At 40.1% G+C, this 19,556-nt stretch overlaps 1 long non-coding RNA gene across 1 annotated transcript; it reads right to left on the reverse strand.

Moving 5' to 3' along the window:
* Positions 1–14,078: 14,078 nt before the first annotated feature.
* On the reverse strand, positions 14,079–18,868 carry LOC149127678 (uncharacterized). Its single transcript, XR_016229749.1, has one exon. It is a non-coding gene; the product is annotated as an uncharacterized LOC149127678 (long non-coding RNA).
* Between the last annotated feature and the right edge of the window lie 688 nt (positions 18,869–19,556).

Genomic DNA, 19,556 nt, shown 5'->3' on the forward strand with positions numbered 1-19,556 from the left:
GGCTGACTTAATTCACTAGCACGTATGTTCAAGGTTAATCCATGTTGTACAGTATGGAGGGATTTTTTTTTCAAAGATTTATTTTATTTGAAAGACAGAGTGACAGAAAGCGGTAGAGACAGAGAGAGGTCTTCCATCTGCTGGTTCACTCCCCAGATGGCCACAACGGCTGGAGCTACGCCGATCCAAAACCAGGAGCCAGGAGCTTCTTCCGAGTCTCCCACGTGGGTGCAGGGGCCCAAGGATTTGGGCCATCTTCTGCTTTCCCAGGCCATAGCAGGGAGCTGGATTGGAAGAGGAGCAGCTGGGACTAGAACCAGTGCCTGTATAGGATGCCAAGTGCTTCAGGCCAGGGTGTTAACCCGCTGCGCCACAGCGCTGGCCTTGGGATTCCTTCTTTTTAAAGACTGAATGATATTTATATTTTCTTTATCTGTTCATTCATTAATATATATTTAGGTTGCTCTCATCTCCTGGTTATGGTGACTAATGCTGCAGTGAACATTAGTGCACAAATATTTCTTTGATTCAACATGGATTAAACATATAAATTCTGTTTTCAGTTATTTTGGATATATACCAAGAAGTGGGATTTCTGGCTTATATGGTCATTCTCTTTGTAATTTTTTAAGGAAAGCCCGTATGTTTTTCAAAATGACTGCATCATTTGACATCTCACAGAGGGAGACTGTTAATTGGGAGTTCCTTATACATACCAAACGTCAAATTTTTATCAGATATATGTCATTTTCCGGTATTTCCTTCTGTTCCTTTATCTTTTCACTCTCTTGATTTTTCCTTTATTGTGCAAAAAAAGGTTTGATGTAGCGTGTTTGCTTACTTTTGTTTTTGTTTCTGTGCTTTGGGTGCCATATCCAAGATAGTCTTTTAAAATCTAATGTCTGAAACTTTCCGCTTATAGTTTCTTTGAAGATTTTTGTAGTTTTAGATCTTTTATTTATTTTCAATACATTTTTACTTAGTTTTGGTGTGTTTGGCATAAGGTTAAACTCAATTTCTTTCTTTTACATGTGGATATCTAATTTCTACACCATTTGTTGAAGGTATTGTTTCCTCGTTGTGTAATCTTGGATTATTGAAGAGTGTTTGACCATATATTCAGGGGCTCTGGGCTGTGTATTCCATTTCATTGGTTTACATATCTTTCTTCACACCGGTACCACACTGTGTTAATTACTGTCACTTTGTAGTATATTTTGAAATGAAGACTTGAGAGGCTTAAACTTTGTTCTTTGTCAAGTTGATTTTAATTTTGGGGATACCTTCAGATTCATATGGATTTTAGGATTTTTTTTCTTATTTCTGCAAACAATGCCTTTGGGATTTTGAAAGAGATTTCATTGAATTTGTAGATCATTTTAAGTACTACAGACAGTTTAACAGTACTGAGTCTTTTCACAAATGTGTGATGCCTTTTCATTTATTTGTGTCTTCTTTAATTTCTTTTAGCAATATTTAGTAGTTTTCAATGGACAAGGGTTTTACCTTTTATTCCTAAATATTTTATTATTTTTGATGCTGTGGTAAATGGGATAGTTTTCTTAATTTTTTTAATTGGTCACTATTATGTCTGGCAGCATAACTGATTTTTGAGTATTGATTTTGTATTGTGCAGAATAGCTGAAATTGAACTAACAGACTTCCTTGTAGGGTGGTAGATATTTAGAGTTTTCCATATATAAGATCATGTCATCTGCTAACAGAGATAATTTTACTCCTCCCTTTCTAATTTGAATGATTTTATTTCTTTTTATTATCCAATTATCCTGGTCAAGACTTTCCAGAACTAGATTGAAGATTAGTGGTGAGAATTGGCATCTTTGCCTTGTTCATAATATTAGGAGAGAATAGTGCAGTCTTTCATAGTTGAGTATGATGTTAGATAGGGACTTGTCATACATGAGCATTAATATATGAAGTTTGTTTCCTTCTTACCTAGTTTGTTGCTTTTATCATGAAAAGATGTTGAATTTTGTCAAATACTCTTTTTTGCACTGATTGACATAATTATGTAGGTTTTGTCTTCATCCTATTAATACGCTGTACTATATTGATTGATTTTCATATGAGTATGTTGAATACCCTTTGGATTCCAGGTGTAAGTCCCAAGTAGCTTTAGTGTATAATCCATTTAATGTGGTTTTGAGTTCAGTTCACTAATACTTTCTTGGAGATTTTGCAACAGTCTTACTCACGGATATTGAAACATAGTTTTCTTGTGTCTTTGTCTAGTTTTGGTAACAGGGTAATTCTGGCCTCAGAGATGAGCTTTGTGGTGTTCTCACCTCTTCATGTCTTTGGAAGAGTTTGAGGAGGATTGTTGTTAGAAGTTTGAGTTTTCCAGTGACAAAATCCAGGTCTTGGTTTTTGTTGATAGGTGCTTCCCCCCCCTTCTCTTTTTTAAAGATTTATTTACTTAATTGAAAGTTGGATTTAGAGAGAGAAAGGTCTAGGCAGAGATCTTCCATCTGCTGGTACACTCCTCAGATGGCTACAGTAGCCAGCAGCGGGCCATCCTGAAACCAGAAGCTTCATCCTGGTCTCCTGAGTGAGAGCAGGGACCCAAACAGTTGTGTATCTTCTGATACTTATACTGAGGCCATTAGCTGGGAGCTGGCTTAGAAGTGCAAACGCAGGACAAGAACCCCACCTATATGGAATTGCAGTGTTGCAGGCAGTGGCTTTCCCTGCTGTGCCACAATGTTTTCTGTGTGCTGTGTTGAGAGGTTTTTAATCACTTCTTCAATCTTCTTACTCTATAGCTGTAGATCAATTCAGAATTTTTATTTCATTGTGATTCAGTCCAGAAAGTTATTCACTACCTCCAGGTTATTCAAGTTGTTGGCATAAAATTATTTGTCAAGTCTTATATAATCTTTTTTATTTCTGTGGTATTAGATATAACATCCTCATTCGTTTATAATTTTAATTATTTGAGACATCTCTCTCTCTCTCTGTTTTGCTTGTCTAGCTAAGGCATTGTCAATTTTGTTGATCTTTTAACTCTTGGTTTTACTAGTTTTTTTCCCATCAATTTTCTAGCTTCCGTTTTATTTCTCTGATCTTATCTTTATTATTTCCTTTCTTCTGCTAACTTTTGGTTGAGTTTATTCTTTTTTTTGCTAGTTCTCTGAAGTATAAAGTTAGGCTGCTGATTGGAAATCCTTGTCCTTTTTTTAAAAAAATGTAAGCACTTATTGCTATACCTTTCCTTGGAAATGTTTTTGCCACATCATGATTTGGGTATGTTGTATCTCCATTTTCATTTTTTAAGTTTTTTCAAATTTCCTTTTTTTGAAACACTGTTCTTAAGGTTAATTAATTTGCACACAATATGGACTTTCCTGTTATCTGCTGTTGATTTCTGGTTTCATTCCATTGTGGTAGGTAGAGATGTTTTATGCAACCTCTTAAATTTGATAAGACTTGTTTTGTGACCTGACATGCATTCTTTTTTTTTTTTTTTTTTTTTTTTAAACAGGCAGTGAGAGAGAGACAGAGAGAAAGGTCTTCCTTTTGGTGTTGGTTCACCCTCCAATGGCCGCCGTGGCCGGCGCGCTGCAGCCGGCGCACCGCGCTGATCCGATGGCAGGAGCCAGGTGCTTTTCCTGGTCTCCCATGGGGTGCAGGGCCCAAGCACTTGGGCCATCCTCCACTGCACTCCCGGGCCATAGCAGAGAGCTGGCTTGGAAGAGGGGCAACCGGGACAGAATCCAGCGCCCCGACGGACTAGAACCCGGTGTGCCGGCGCCACAAGGCAGAGGATTACCCTACTGAGCTGCGGCGCCGGCTGACATGCATTCTGTTTTTGGGGAATAGATCCTGTGTACTTAAAAAGAAGGTGCATTCTACTATTGTTGGCTGAAATCTTCTGTATATATTTGTTAGGTCCATTTGTTCTGTAGAGGTTTTCAAATATCCTGTTTTCTTATTGATCTTTTGTCTGTTTGCTTTATTCATAACAAAAAATGGAATATTGAAGTCTCCTATCATGGTGTTGCTATTTCTCCTTTCAATTCTGTCAGTGTTTGTGTAATTGGGAATTCTAATGGTAGGTGCATACATATTTACAGTCATTATATCTTCATGGTGAGCTAACCATTTTATCATTGAATGCTATTTTTTATCTCTCTTGACAATTTTTATCCTGATGTCTGTTTTGTATCCTTTGAAAATGATTGTCCATGCTTTCTTCAGGTTTCTGTTTGCACGAAAATGTTTTTCCAACCTTTCACGTCTGGCCTATATGTATTCTTATAACTGAAGTGAGACTCTTATAGGTAGTTTATAGGTGGATTTTGTTCCTTTAATCTACTTAGCCAATCTAAAAAGCCAATTTTTCTTTTATTTAAAAAAATCTTTAAAAATAACCTTTCAGGAGCTGGCGCTGAGGTATAGTAGATTAAGCTACAGCCTACAGGGCCAATGTCCCATATGGCTGCTCCAGTCCTGGTTTTGAGTCCTGGCTGCTCCACTTCTGATCCAGCTCCCTTCTAATGTGCCTGGGAAAGCAGTGGAAGATGGCTCCAGTCCTTGGGCCCCTGTACCCACATGGGAGACTTGGAAGAAGCTCCTGGCTCCAGCCTGACCCAGCTGTGACCATTGTAGCCATTTGGCCTTTTGGTTTAGACTAAATTTAGATTTCCAGAAAAGTTGCAAAGATAGTACCCAGAATTTCTCATTATAATACTTCTTACACCTTACATTTGTTACATCTCACACATGTAACAAATATATTTATTACAACTAATGAATCAATTTCAAAACCCTACTATTAACTAATGCTTCACTTGCTTTTCTTTAGTTTTTATCAGTTGCTACTTTTCTGTCTCAGGATTTCTTCCAGGATGTGTCACTGTTACTTATCATACCTTCCTAGGATCTTCCAGAGTGAGACAACTTTTCAGATTTGTTTTTGATGGTCTTGACAGTTTTGAGGAGTACTAGTCAGGAATTGTATAGGCTGCTTCTCTCTGTTGGGTTTGCCAGGTATTTGTTCTCAAAATCAGATGGTGATTGTGGATTTCTGGTGAGAAGACCATAGAGGTAAAAGTGCCATTCTCATTACATCATATCAGGGGTATCTGCTTCCAACAGGATCTTTTACTGCTGATGGCAAGCTTGGCTGTCCGGTTGAAGGGATGTTTGCCAGGTTTCTCCACTCTAAAGTCACAATTTTTCTCCTTTTTGTGTGTAGTACTCTTTGGCAGGAAGTCACTGTACATGATCCAAACTCTTGGAAGGCAGGATATCTACATCGTTATTTGGAATGCTTCTGAATGATATTTACATATGATCTGTCATTTATCTATATGAATGTACACTAATGGGGATTTATCTTGTATTTTTAATGATAAGGCAATATTATTTATTTTGCTGCTCAAATTTTTCCTCTGAGGACTCTATCAGTTGACTCCTCTGTCCCTGTGATATTGCTCTATCACTGTGCAATTGTTTTTGAGTACTTCCTTCCTTTCTGGTACTACAACATGCTGTAGGCTCATCATATATGTTCCCTGCTCCAGTCTTTAAATCTGTCATGTCTCCAAGGATCCCTGGTTCCTTTTTAGGATAACCATTTTAGAGATGAAGATATGGGCCCTGATTGTGTTCACCACTACTGGGCTGCTAGGTGTCGTTGGTTCTAAGCGCTCCAAATACTAACCTGTATATGCATTTTTGTGATTTGCGCTCTTTCAAAATTCAGGTGTTCTCAATGTGACAGTATTAAGAAGTAGAGCCTTAGAGATGGTTAGGCTGTGAGATTATTCTCCTTTGTCCTTTTGCCTCCCACCATGTGAGGACACAGCATTCTTCCCCTTCAGGGGACAGTGTTTAACGTGACCTCTTGGAAGCAGAAACTGGATCCACAGCAGACAATGAACCAGCAGGCACTTTGATCTTGGGCTCTGCAATCTCTTGAATTGTGAGAAATATGTTTCTGCTGTTTTTAGAGTACTCAGTCTCTGGTATTGTGTTGTACCAGCACAGAATGGACTAAGACACACTTATTTCTATATGTATCTGCAGGTATCTGTATTAAGCTAACCCTGTTCTTACTGACCTCTCCCGTTCTAATGCAGAATCAGCTGGCTGATTGTGGCCTCAGCACCTTGCTTGTCTGTTACCCCCATTCTAATAGTGAGAGGCCTGACTTCACCACCTACTACCAGTTTACTCATTTGTTCAATCCCAGGATATGTAAGTACATTAACACCTGGGAGAAATTATTTGCCAGCTGGAGTACGATGTTTATGTTCAATTCTTTTTGCCTTTGATCTTACTGCCTCCACTCAGTTCCAAAGTTACTTAGATAACATCTCTTCCTCCCACTGATCTAATATTTTATTGAGGATTTTTGTATTTGTGTGAGTTCTATTCATCTGTAAGTTTCTTTGTATTGTGGTTATCAGGCTTATATGGGGCTTTACCAGCTTTACCAAAAGGATTGGGAAGTTTTTCTTCTATTTTCTTAAAAGATTTGTAGGTGTTAGATTTAAGATACAGATCTCAAGAAGGCACAGAGTCAAGATAGAAAAGAGTTTTATTGTAGAGAGAACATTACAGTAAAGTTGAATTTTAGTCTGCCTGCACTGAAAGCAGGGAGGTCTACAATAAGGCTTCAGCCTGCTGGTCACTGGATTTGTGGGCAGTTGTCCTTTTATTCTCTTTGCCCCGGAAAGAGCTATGTATTGTTGTGGAGACCCACACCCACAGTGATAAAGTGGTCCTAGATGAGCAAAAGTCCCCTTGGCAGGTGTTTATTGTAGTCAACAGTATACACTGTTCGGTCTTAAGTCCCTAGCAAGGAGTTGTGACAGAGTCAAGACAACAGAATCTCCGTTTTACCAGGTGTGGTGTTGACCATTGTGTCTCAGCAGCCTGGCAAGTCCTAACAGTAGGTTTTGTATGAGTATTAAAAAATGTTTGATAGGATCCATTCTGGTCTAGAGTTATTCTTGTAGGAAACCTTTTGACTTTTTAAAAAATTACTTTTAAAGAGGAAGTGTTAGATTCTCTATTTCTCTTCTGTTGGGCTTCTGTGTATAAAATTTTTCAATTTCACTGGAAAAAAGTGTTTTGTTACTGGTACAGAAACAGATGGATAGACCAATGGAACAGAATTGAAACACCAGAAATCAACCCAAACATCTACAGTCAACTTATATTTGATCAAGGATCTAAAACCAATTCCTGGAGCAAGGACAGTCTATTCAATAAATGGTGCTGGGAAAACTGGATTTCCACGTGCAGAAGCATGAAGCAAGACCCCTACCTTACACCTTACACAAAAGTCCACTCAACATGGATTAAAGACCTAAATCTACGACCTGACAGCATCAAGTTATTAGAGAGCATTGGAGAAACCCTTCAAGATATTGGCACAGGCAAAGAATTTCTGGAAAAGACCCTGGAGGCACAGGCAGTCAAAGCCAAAATCAACTATTGGGATTACATCAAATTGAGAAGTTTCTGTACTGCAAAAGAAACAGTCAGGAGAGTGAAGAGACAACCGACAGAATGGGAAAAAATATTTGCAAACTATGCAACAGATAAAGGGTTAATAACCAGAATCTACAAAGAGATCAAGAAACTCCACAAAAACAAAACAAAGAACCCACTTAAGAGATGGGCCAAGGACCTCAATAGACATTTTTCAAAAGAGGAAATCCAAATGGCCAACAGGCACATGAAAAAATGTTCAAGGTCATTAGCAATCAGGGAAATGCAAATCAAAACCACAATGAGGTTTCACCTCACCCTGGTTAGAATGGCTCACATGCAGAAATCTACCAACAACAGATGCTGGCGAGGATGTGGGGAAAAAGGGACACTAACCCACTGTTGGTGGGAATGCAAACTGGTCAAGCCACTATGGAAGTCAGTCTGGAGATTCCTCAGAAACCTGAAGATAACCCTACCGTTCGACCCAGCCATCCCACTCCTGGGAATTTACCCAAAGGAATTTAAATTGGCAAACAAAAAAGCGGTCTGCACCCTAATGTTTATTGCAGCTCAATTCACAATAGCTAAGACCTGGAACCAACCTAAATGCCCATCAACGGTAGACTGGATAAAGAAATTATGGGATATGTACTCTTTAGAATACTATACCGCAGTAAGAAACAATGAAATCCAGTCATTTGCAACAAAATGGAGGAATCTGGAACACATCATGCTGAGTGAAATAAGCCAGTCCCAAAGGGACAAATACCATATGTTCTCCCTGATCGGTGACAACTGACTGAACACCAGAAAGGAAACCTGTTGAAGTGAAATCGACACTATGAGAAACGGTGACTGGATCAGCATAGCCCTGACTGTTAATGAACAACTTAATACATTATCCCTCTTAGTAGTTTTTTTTGTCTGTTCTACTTAATATGACTGGTTTAATTCTGTAATTAATACACAGTTATTCTTAAGTGTTGAAATTTAACTGAAATGTGATCCCTGTTAAACATAAGAGTAGGAATAAGAGAGGGAAGAGATGTATAATTTGGGACATGCTCAAGCTGACTTGCCCCAAATGGTAGAGTTAGAAACATACCAGGGGACTCCAATTTAATCCTATCAAGGTGGCATGTACCAATGGCATCTCACCAGTCCAAGTGATCAATTTCAGTTCACAATTGATCATAATGAAAGGACTAAGAGTCAAAGGAAGCACATAAACAAGTCTAGTACCTGCTAACACTAACCGATAGAATAAATAAAGGGGAGAGTGATCCAACATGGGAAGCGAGATACTCAGCAGACTCATAGAATGGTGGATGTCCTAAACAGCACTCTGGCCTCAGAATCAGCCCTAAAGGCATTCGGATCTGGCTGAAAAGCCCATGAGAGTGTTTCAGGCATGGAAAGCCAAGACACTCTGGCAAAAAAAAAAAAAAAAAAAAAAAAAAAAAAAAAAAAAAATCCTAAATGAAAGATCTCTGTAAGTGAGATCCCAGTGGAAAGAACAGGTCTTCAAAGAAGGAGGTACCTTTCTCTGAAGGGAGGAGAGAACCTCCACTTTGACTATGACCTTGTCTAAACAAGATAAGAGTCGGAGAACTCAGAGGGCTTCCATAGCCTTGGAAACTCATGACTGGAGCATAGGGAGATTACTGATGCCATAGACAGGAGTGTCAATTGGTAAAGTCAACAACAGGAGTCACTGTGCACTTACTCCTCATGTAGGATCTCTGTCCTTAATGTGCTCTACATTGAGACTTAATGCTATAATGAGTACTCAAATAGTATATTTCGCTTTGTGTTTCTATGGGGGTGCAAACTGTTGAAATCTTTACTTAATGTATACTAAACTGATCTTCTGTAAAAAAAAAAAAAGAAGAAATTATCAATTCCCAACTTGACTCTCACTGGGATTAAACATGACAATAGGTCTGATCTGATTTCATCATCATTTAAAAAATCATCTATTATTTTTCACTTTATGTTTGTGTGGGAGCAAACTGTTGAAATCTTTACTTAATGTATGCTAAACTGATCTTCTGTATATAAAGAGAATCGAAAAAGAATCTTGATGTGAATGGAAGGGGAGAGGGAGTGGGAAAGGGGAGGGATGCGGGTGGGAGAGACGATATGGGGGGGAAGCCATTGTAATCCATAAGTCGTACTTTGGAAATTTATATTCATTAAATAAAAGTTAAAAAAAAAAGTGTTTTGGAGGCTGCCTGCAGTGGTGGCATCCTATATGGGCAATGGTTCAAGTCCTAGCTGCTCTACTTCCTATCCAGCACCCTGCTAATGCACCTGGGAAAGCAGCAGAAGATGGCCCAAGTTCTTGGGTCCCTGCACCTGCGTGGGAGACCTGGATGAAGCTCCTGGCTCCTGGCTTTAGCCTGGCCCAGCCCCAGCTGTTGCTGCCATTTGGGGAATGAACCAGCAGATTCTCTCTCTCCCTCTCTCTCTCTCTCTCTCTGTATTTATTTCTTTCAAATAAAATTTAAAGAAAATTTTAAGTGTTTTGATATTCCTTTAATATCCCTTGAATGTCTGTAGGTTCTGTTGTGTTGTCACTTCTTTTATTCCTTATTAATCTTTCTCTCTTGAAAATTTTATTGTTCTTTATGCTTTTAATTACTTGAGCTAATTGTTTATACATTTTCTTAATCTTTTCAAAAAATAAAACTTTGTTGATTTTCTTTTTAAATTTTTATTTCTTTGGTTTCTGTTCTTTTTATTTCATTCTTTCTAACTCTTTTGGGCTTAGTTTATCCATTTCTTTATATCTGTGGTGGAAACTTAGGTACTTAATTTTTGTCTTCCCCTTATAGGTATGTATGGCTTAATAGCCATACTTATATTTAGAAGTTAACTACAGTCCTCAAATTTTGGTATTGTGGCATTTTATTATCCTTTATTTTGAAATAGTTTTCATTTTATTTTCTTCTTTAAATAATTAAATCCTTCATGAATAACTAAAATGTATTCTTAATTCCTAAATATTTGGAGGTTTTCTAGATATCATAATTGTTACTGGGTTTTAATTTAATTTTTAAATTTTTAAACACTATTTCCAGTCCTTTAAAATTTATTAAGACTTGCTTCAGATTGACACAGCTCCAACCATTTTAGCCAATTGTGGAGTGAACCAGCAGATGGAAGACTCTCTCTCTCTCTGCCTCTCCTTTTCTCTCTGTGTAGCTCTGACTTTCAAATAGATAAATCTTAAACAAAAATTTTCTATGTCCTTACTCATTTTTGTTTGCTCACTTTGTCAATTTCTGAGAGTTTTGTGTTAAAATTTCCAACAATCATTTTGAGTTTAAGTTTTTCCTTTTAGTACTTTCCATTTTTTGCTTCTGAATATTTATTTTTATTTTAGTTTAGCTTATTTTTTAAAAGATTTTATTTATTTATTTGAGAGAGAGAGTTACAGACAGTGAGAGGGAGAGACAGGTCTTCCATCCCGCTGGTTCACTCTCCAAATGGCTACAACGGCCAGACATGTGCTGATTTGAAGCCAGGAGCCAGGAGCTTCCTCTGGGTCTCCCACATGGGTGCAGGTGACCAAGTGCTTGGGCCATCTTCTACTGCTTTCCCAGGCCATATTAGAGAGCTAGATCAAAGGAGGAGCAGCCGGGACTCGAACCAGTGCCCATATAGGATGCTGGCACCCACGGGTGGAGGATTAACTTACTGCACCACAGCACCAGCTTCATGAATGTTTATTTATTTATTTTTTGTTTTTTTGGACAGGCAGAGTGGACAGTGAGAGAGAGACAGAGAGAAAGGTCTTCCTTTGCTGTTGGTTCACCCTTCAATGGCTGCCGCGGCTGGCACACTGTGGCTGGCGCACTGCGCTGATCCGATGGCAGGAGCCAGGTGCTTCTCCTGGTCTCCCATGGGGTGCAGGGCCCAAGCACTTGGGCCATCCTCCACTGCACTCCCTGGCCACAGCAGACAGCTGGCCTGGAAGAGGGGCAACCGGGACAGAATCCGGTGCCCTGACCGGGACTAGAACCCGGTGTGCCGGCGCCGCAAGGCGGAGGATTAGCCTAGTGAGCCGCGGCGCCGGCTTTATTGATTTTTTAAGATTTATTTATTTATTTGAAAATCAGAGTTACACAGAGAGAGAACGAGAGGTCTTCCATCCGTTGGTTGACTCCCTAATTGGCCACAACTGCTGGAGCTTCACTGATCTGAACCCAGGACACAGCAGGTCTCCCATGCAGGTGCAAGGGCCCCAAGACTTGGGCCATCTTCTGCTTTCCCAGGCCATAGCAGAGAGCTGGATCAGAAGTGGAGCAGCCGGGTCTTGAACAGGCACCCATTTGTGATGCCAGCACTGCAGTCGGCTTACTCACTATGCCGGTCCCTATTTATTTTTAAAATAGCATTCTTTTCCTATTAAAATGAGTTCAATGTCTTATCTTTCTAATGACATTAATACTATTTCTCTGTAGTTTTCTTTAGCATACCATATTGTATCTCTCCCATGAGGTTTTTTTTTTTTTTCTCCCTTAGGTTTTGGTTTGTAGCTTTTGTTTAGTGCTCTTCATAATGGAAGCTGTCCTTCAAGGTTTGACTTTTGTATTTAAAAATGAGGAACAAGAAGGCAGAATCAAACTTGTGTGTTCTGTGTGGGGCTTCACTATAGCATGATGTATTGGGGATGTGATTCTTTGTTGAGAACAAGCTCATGTCAGTATTTGTAGTGGAATCGCTCAGTTTTGTTGGCGTAGGGTCATGCTTACAACTATCTTCCTGGGGCCCAAGTGTTTAAGAGGGAAGGGGGTTCTAAACACTTAAATTTTCACCTATACCCCATTTTTCAGCATAGCAGCCAGCTCCCATTTTTGGCTGCATCTTATATGTCTGCTTCAAAATACTCGCTTACTCGCTGGAAATGTATTCTCTTGGCAGCTGCCACTGGTTCGGGAGAGACGGTAGTCTGGTTGAGTAAATCTCTGGTTTGCAGAGAGGGTTGTGTTGGTTAAAACAGATTTTTATGATGAATGTAGTGAATATTCCCCTTTACCCAATGCCTTAGGGTAAATAGTGACTACAGTTTCCAAGTCTTTCTGGACTTTTGTCATGAGAATAAGCTGTTTCTTGTTGAATTTCCTCCTATCAGGCTAACATTTTAGTTTTGATCATTTTGTTAACTCAGTTACCACCCAAAAGTTTGCCAACATCTCTCTTCTGCCATGTTTTTTTACATTCCCTTTTATTGTGATTGTGTACAGTTTCCAGTGGGATCTAGGATTGGTTCATATTTACTCATTTTTTAGTTGTAAATATTAGTGCTGTGGTACATGTATTATGTTTTGCTAAATAATGCTAAATTGCTTTACAACTGCTATGCTAATTCGTGTTTCAGCTAGTTGAGTATTTGTATTTCTTTCCATCGTCATTCACCAGCTTTTGACATTTTATGGCTCTTTAAGGTTTAGCAATCTGATTGGTGAAAAGGACTATGCAATTGTTATTTTTATTAAAATTTCTCTGGCTACTACTGTAGAAGGAGCAGTCAGATAAGCACGGAGCTGGGAGTGCTGGGGGAGGAGGCTCCTGGTTTATTGTACTTCGCTTTACCAAGCCTCCCAATAACCACGAGAAATGTTCTAGGCTTTGCTTGCCATTTTACTTTCATCCACTAGGCAGACAGGAAGCCCATTTGATGTTTTCATGGAGATTTCTGACTCTTTTGGCCTCTTTTTAGGCATTCTGAAGGTTAAAACCTCCCTCTGTGTGGATCCATTTTCTAGTACAATGCTGTTAGTGACCTGCTCTGCTCCATTAGGTTCCATGCCATTTGTCCTTAAAGATAGTTCCAACCCGTGTCTGTGTGTTGCATCCTCTGTTGCTCCCATCACCATTGAGGTGCAATCTACAGATAGGCAGGCTGGGTAGCTTAACCTACAGGGCTAGGACTTTTCTTTTTGTGGATTTGAATTGCTTGTATATACCCTTTACTAATACATATTAGTTTGCTTAATTGCTTTTTGACTTTGTCAAACTTTTGTAAAAATTTAAAATTCTGCTTTAATGAATCTGTCAATCTTTCCCTTTATGATTTATGTTTCCATCTTCCTTAAGAGTTCTTTCCTCATCCCAAAGTCATAAAAATTATTAGGCTAAAATATAATATGCAATTTAAAGTATGCTTTTTGCTTTTAGCTATTTGATTCATTTAGAATGTGTTTTTATATATGATTTGAAACAGAGACATAATTGTGTTTTTTTTTTTTTTTTTTTCCTGGAAGGCAAGCCTGGTTTTCTAGAAGTGCTGTATAAATCATCGGTCCTTCCCCCAGCAATGGTGCCTCTATTGCATTCAAATGGATGAGTGGTCCCTGCTTGATGCCCCAGGGCCTACAATAGTTCCCTGAAGACAGAAGTACTCACTAATAGTTTGACACAATACTTGTACTTCTGAAGCTGTGTTCCAGGATGTCTTTCTAGTCCTTGCCTCAGCATCTCCTTTGGGAAAGCTTCCTGACTTCATCCTCCCCATGCATCCCTTTGCTACGAACGAATGTCATGATGAGGTTTACTGGACCTATTATTTGGTATTACATGATTTTGACAACTTGTGTATCTCCTTTTAAAAAAAGTTTTATTGAAGTATAATTTTTACAGAAAAATGAGACATGATTAATCTGTACAATTTGAAGAGTCCAGAGATTCATATACCCTTGTGAGACCATCACTCCAATAGACATATCTATAATTTCCAGGAGCTTCCTGTCTCTGCCCTTTGTGGTAGGAACACTTAATATGAGATCCACTCAGTTAATAAGTTTTAGGAGTCCAGTACATTAATGTTGACTATAGGTACCACAGGGTAAGCAGATTACTACAACATATTTATCTAGTGTAACTGAAACTTTATACTCATTGAACAACAGTTCCCCATTTCCCCCTGCCCTAGCCCCTGGAAACCATATTCTTCCTGTTTCTGTGAATTTGACTGTTTTGGATATCTCCTATTGTTTGAGTCATGTCATTTTGGGCCTTCTGTGCCTGGCTTATTTCACTTAATGTAACATCCTCCAGGTTCACCCATGAGGTTATGTATGGCAGATTCTTCTTTTCTGTGTCCGAATACTATTCTACTGTATGTATATAACACATTTTCCTTATTCATCTGTGGATGAGTATTTAGATTGTTTCTTGGCTATTCTGAATAATGTTGCAATGAATATGGGAGTACACAAATCTATTCAAAGTCCTGAATGTCATTTGTCCTTTTTTTAAAAGATAGATTTTTAAAAATTTATTTGAAAGGCAGAGTTAGAGAGAGGGGAGGGACAGAGGGAAGGAGGGAGGGAGGGAGGGAGATAGAGAGAGATCGAGAGAGATCTTCCGCCAGTGCCGTGGCTCCGCCTTGCGGCGCTGGCACACCGGGTTCTAGTCCCAGTCGGGGCGCCAGATTCTGTCCCGGTTGCCCCTCTTCCAGGCCAGCTCTCTGCTGTGGCCAGGGAGTGCAGTGGAGGATGGCCCAAGTGCTTGGGCCCTGCACCCCATGGGAGACCAGGAAAAGCACCTGGCTCCTGCCATCAGATCAGCGCGGTGCGCCAGCCACAGCACAACGGCCACGGCGGCCATTGGAGGGTGAACCAACAGCAAAAGGAAGACGTTTCTCTCTGTCTCTCTCTCTCACTGTCCACTCTGCCTGTCAAAAATTAAAAAAAAAAAAAAAAGAGAGAGATCTTCCATCCACTGGTTCATTCCCCAAATGTCTGAGAGAGAGAGAGAGAGAGAGAGAGAGAGATCTTCCATCCACTGGTTCATTCCCTGAATGTCTGGGAGAGAGAGAGAGAGAGAGAGATCTTCCATCCACTGGTTCATTCCCCGAATGTCTGCGAGAGAGAGAGAGAGAGAGAGAGATCTTTCATCCACTGGTTCACTCCCCAAATGTCTGCTATGGCCAGAGTTGGGCCAGGCCAAAGCCAAGATCCTGGAGCTTCCTCTGTGCCTCCCCTATGGGTGCAGAGGCCCAAACACTTGGGCCATCTTCTGCTGCTTTTCCAGGGGCACTAGCAGGGAGATGGATCAGAAGTGGAGCAGCCAGGTCTTGAACCGGTGCCCATATGGGATGCTGGCATCACAGGCAGAGGCTTAACTTGCTGCACCATAAAGCCAGCCTCCACCATTTTCTTTAAAGATAGCTCCATCCCATGTCTGTGTCTATTGGCATACTCTGTTGCTTCTGTTACTCTCTCACTCACTCTCTATATATGTATCTCCTCTCTATATATCTCATATATACATATATCCTTTATATATATTTGTCATACATATATATATTCAGAAATGGGATTGCTGGATCATATGGTAGTTCTATATTTAACATTTGGAGGAAACTACTGTTCTCCATAGTGGCTACACCATCTGACATTTCCACCAGCAGTTCCAGTTGATCCACATCCTCATGAACACTCATTCTCATTTGTTTTTTGATGCTGGTCATCAGTTGTAGGAACAGGTGATCAATGTCAGTAATCGTCTGGAGATGCAAACCTCTACCACAAGGTAACCCCTCATACCCATTAAGATGGTCATTTCATATGTGTCTTGCCAGCTTTCAAGCACAAGGATGGTGGTATCCCAGAAATCAAGCTTAGTACTAGTATTTCAATTATTCTAGAAAATTTTCCCTAAATTTGCCCAAAATGTGATATCAAAATGGGTATAGGGGTAATAGGACATGAAACGAAATTAAACTATGTTCTGGTTTTCCTTTTTCATTACTTAACTACAGACAGTATTGTAACAATTATATATTTTCTTTCATTTAAGTCAGCATAGGTATAAATCACAAATGTCAAAAAAAGTAAAAGTAGTTAGCTAGAACAAATGTTAGGATAAAAAATAATAGATACACAATACAATGCTGATTCTGTTAAATATATGCTGTCATAATAACTGTGTACATGTGCAGATGCATGATAGTAGGATACACTGACAATTGGATAAATTTGGCTTCCCCATAGTATCTGTAGTAATTAGAGAAGTTTCCTTGATTGCATCTATAAAGCATTTACTTGAGTACATACGCAAACACAGCAGGAGGGAAAGTTTTCTATTAAGTAAGTGTGGGAAAATTTAAAATGTTCTAGTTCAGAGCTCTTCAAAGCCATCTACAAAATTTTATCAAAACATTTAATGTGCATCGCTTCTTGGCCTTTTGGCTAAGATCAAGTGTAAAACATTTAATGTTGCCCCCTGCATCACCCAGTGATAAATGTTAAAAAAAGAAAATGCAACAGAGTAATGGGAAACCAACTTAGGTTATGTTATTTGTACATCACTTGTCGTCAGTCTCTTTCATTTATTCACTCCTGTATTTCCAACATCTACAGTGGTGCCTATGAATGAATGCGGTATGCAAACAGATGCTGTAACAGTACTTCAGTAAAGATGAAGGAGATAGAAGTTGATCCAGAAAGGGAATTATTTAACCCTCAAAAAATTATCTGGAATGCACAGGTGCTACAAACAGAGAAAGCTAAAATTCTGCTCTATTAAGGCTGGGCATCAAGTGACATTTTTCAAATGAAAAGATGATACTTGGGGAAGAGGGATTCATACATTTTGGAATTCGGGCATGCCAAAGTCAATTCTTTGAATTTTCAATTTGGGTACAATAAAGCAAACAGCAGGAAAATAATTCCTGAGAACCCTGGTTCTACTCACAACCACATCACTGTAAGATTTTGAGCAATAAGGTGACAAAGTCCTCAGTTCAAAAATGACCAGAGATATCTTCCCTGTCTGCTTTGCAGAACTAGGTTAAGAATCAAATCAGATTTATATATTCTTCTTGTTTAATAATCTACAAGCAAAATGTCCCCACTGCAGTGAAAACCACGTGTTTGTGGCTGGCAGGGAGCTGGGTCACTGGGATCTCCCTTACAAGAAGCCAGTTGGAGACAGCTCCAAGCTGCAGCACCTTCTGGGTCTGCCACTGCACTTGAAGGTCCTGCTTTCTGCCACCCCAGGCATGAGTAAACCTGGTGGGCACTAGGACCTGGTGCTTCCTGCCCAGCTTGAGACTCTCCTCAATGGCAGCCAGTGCTCTGGACTCACCAGGGCTGGCCCAGAAGCCCTCGGAGCTACGTTTCAGTCTCCTCCTTTTCCCACTCATTCCCCCTCTTTTCCTCTCTCCTCTCACAGATGGTAGCCTGGCGGCTCTTCCTGCCATCTCTGTGCCTTCCTCCCGTTGTGCTGCTTCTGATTCAGTCTTGGTGTCTGAATTCCTGAAGATTCAACTCGCACAAGCCCTCAACTCCCAGTTGGGAGCAACCTCTGCCCCAACTTGAGATTTTATATTCGTGCCAGATATGTTCATAGGTATAAGCATTGTGGCGTTTACTGTCAGAATGTTTGCATTCTCGTTTCCCTCTTAGAATTAGATCCTACATTTATGAAAAACATGAGATAAAGCATTTTTCAGCACACATCTCTCATAGTGCTTGTATCACCTGAACACCTGCCCTAACAAAAACACTTGAGAAACACTTCTTGAGAACACAGTGAATGGCACAGCCCGAGTGAATCAGGGCTTTGGAGTTGTCAGTCATTTCCCAGCAGCCTCAGGGTGAGACTCAGATTCTTTCCCAAAGAGAAATCTTCCCTGTGGTTTCCTGTGTCCAGCAAGCTGGCCTGGGCTTGCTGAAGTCCAGAGGCGAGTGGCTGGCAAAGGCATTGCCTTCAGCTCCAATCAGCCTGCTCCTCATGGTCCAGTTCAGGTTGAATATTCTTGTCTCTTGGTTCTGGGTCATCCAGTGCAAGTGAACTGTAAGATAGGCCTCGTGGGGTATCAAGAGTTCCTTCTTCAACATATGCTCCTAACTTGGATTGATTTCTGCACAGTGACCCTTGGAAAGTGTTCAGCTGGGGGGTGGATGCCAAGAGTTCTCCATAGAGAGCTCATGTCTGCTGTTTTAGAAAAGATGCAGTCCTGGGCCTTGTGTCATTTTCACCTTACTCTCTTCTGTTTAATTCTATTTGTTTATCTGCATTATAGTTCAATTATGTAAATACCCCATGGATTTCAGATGTAGAGATTGCTAGCATGTGAAGCCATTGTATACTGTTAGTTTCAACAGTAACTTTTTTACTTACCCCACTACAAGAGTGTATTAGTTTATTTTAAGGTGGGTAAAGCTGTATTTCAACGTTATTTCTCCTTTTTTTCTTTCTATTTTTTTAGTCATTCCAAACATTTACTTTAGTTCATTCTTCAATACTCTTCTGTTTGCTTTCCAGACTCAGACTTTACACTGTTTTGCCGCCCTCTGTATAAGTCTGTTCCAAGATGGACACCTATAAAAGACAGCCCAGCTACAAGAAGCCAGTGCTTTCTGATCCAGCTGGTGTCTTTCATCTCTGCTTTCAATATCAAGGTCAGATTCAAAGCTGCTTCTTTCTGAAGATGGCAGGTCTGCTATTTCCCTTGGATTGGGCCCTTCTGCGGACTTGCAAGTGCCGGACCATCTGGCTCAGGAATGTTGTCCTTATTAGGTATTTGGAAAACAGGGCTGCTTTCATTCTGTGCCACCCCAAATGAATGAGGCCGACCGAAGCTACCGCAACAACCAGAACTTTGTAGTCTCTTCAGACGGTCTGGAAGCTCGTAGTCCTCCAGCACCAGTGCACCTGCCCACCAGCCGCTGTGCCTCTGTCGGCCAGCACCAGCACCGCCAGCAGGCCCTGGAGGCGGAACCTCATGCCACTGCCCCAGATCTGCACCCTCTCTTTCTTTTTCAAATGTTGCTTTTTCAAGGGGATTATAAAGTTGCACAGGGCAGGGGATGCTGGGAAAATGTGCTTGCCTGAAGCTAGGCAAAACGGATTTCAGTCTGGGCTCAATTTTATGCTGAGTAAGATCAATAACTTCTCTGAGCCTCTTCTTCTTTACTGACGTTGTAGGAAGGAATACAACTCAACCCTGTTACCCTAGAGGAGGAACAATATCATGACAAGTGCAATGCTATTACAAGAATCAGTACTAAATTGAGGACAGTTCTCTTTGCATTAAAGTCTGTAATTGGAATTGTAAAAAAAAAAAATAA

This window comes from Oryctolagus cuniculus, chromosome 2, assembly GCF_051225735.1.
Source record: "Oryctolagus cuniculus isolate XC-2025 breed Fujian yellow rabbit chromosome 2, ASM5122573v1, whole genome shotgun sequence".
Taxonomy (NCBI): Eukaryota; Metazoa; Chordata; class Mammalia; order Lagomorpha; family Leporidae; genus Oryctolagus; species Oryctolagus cuniculus.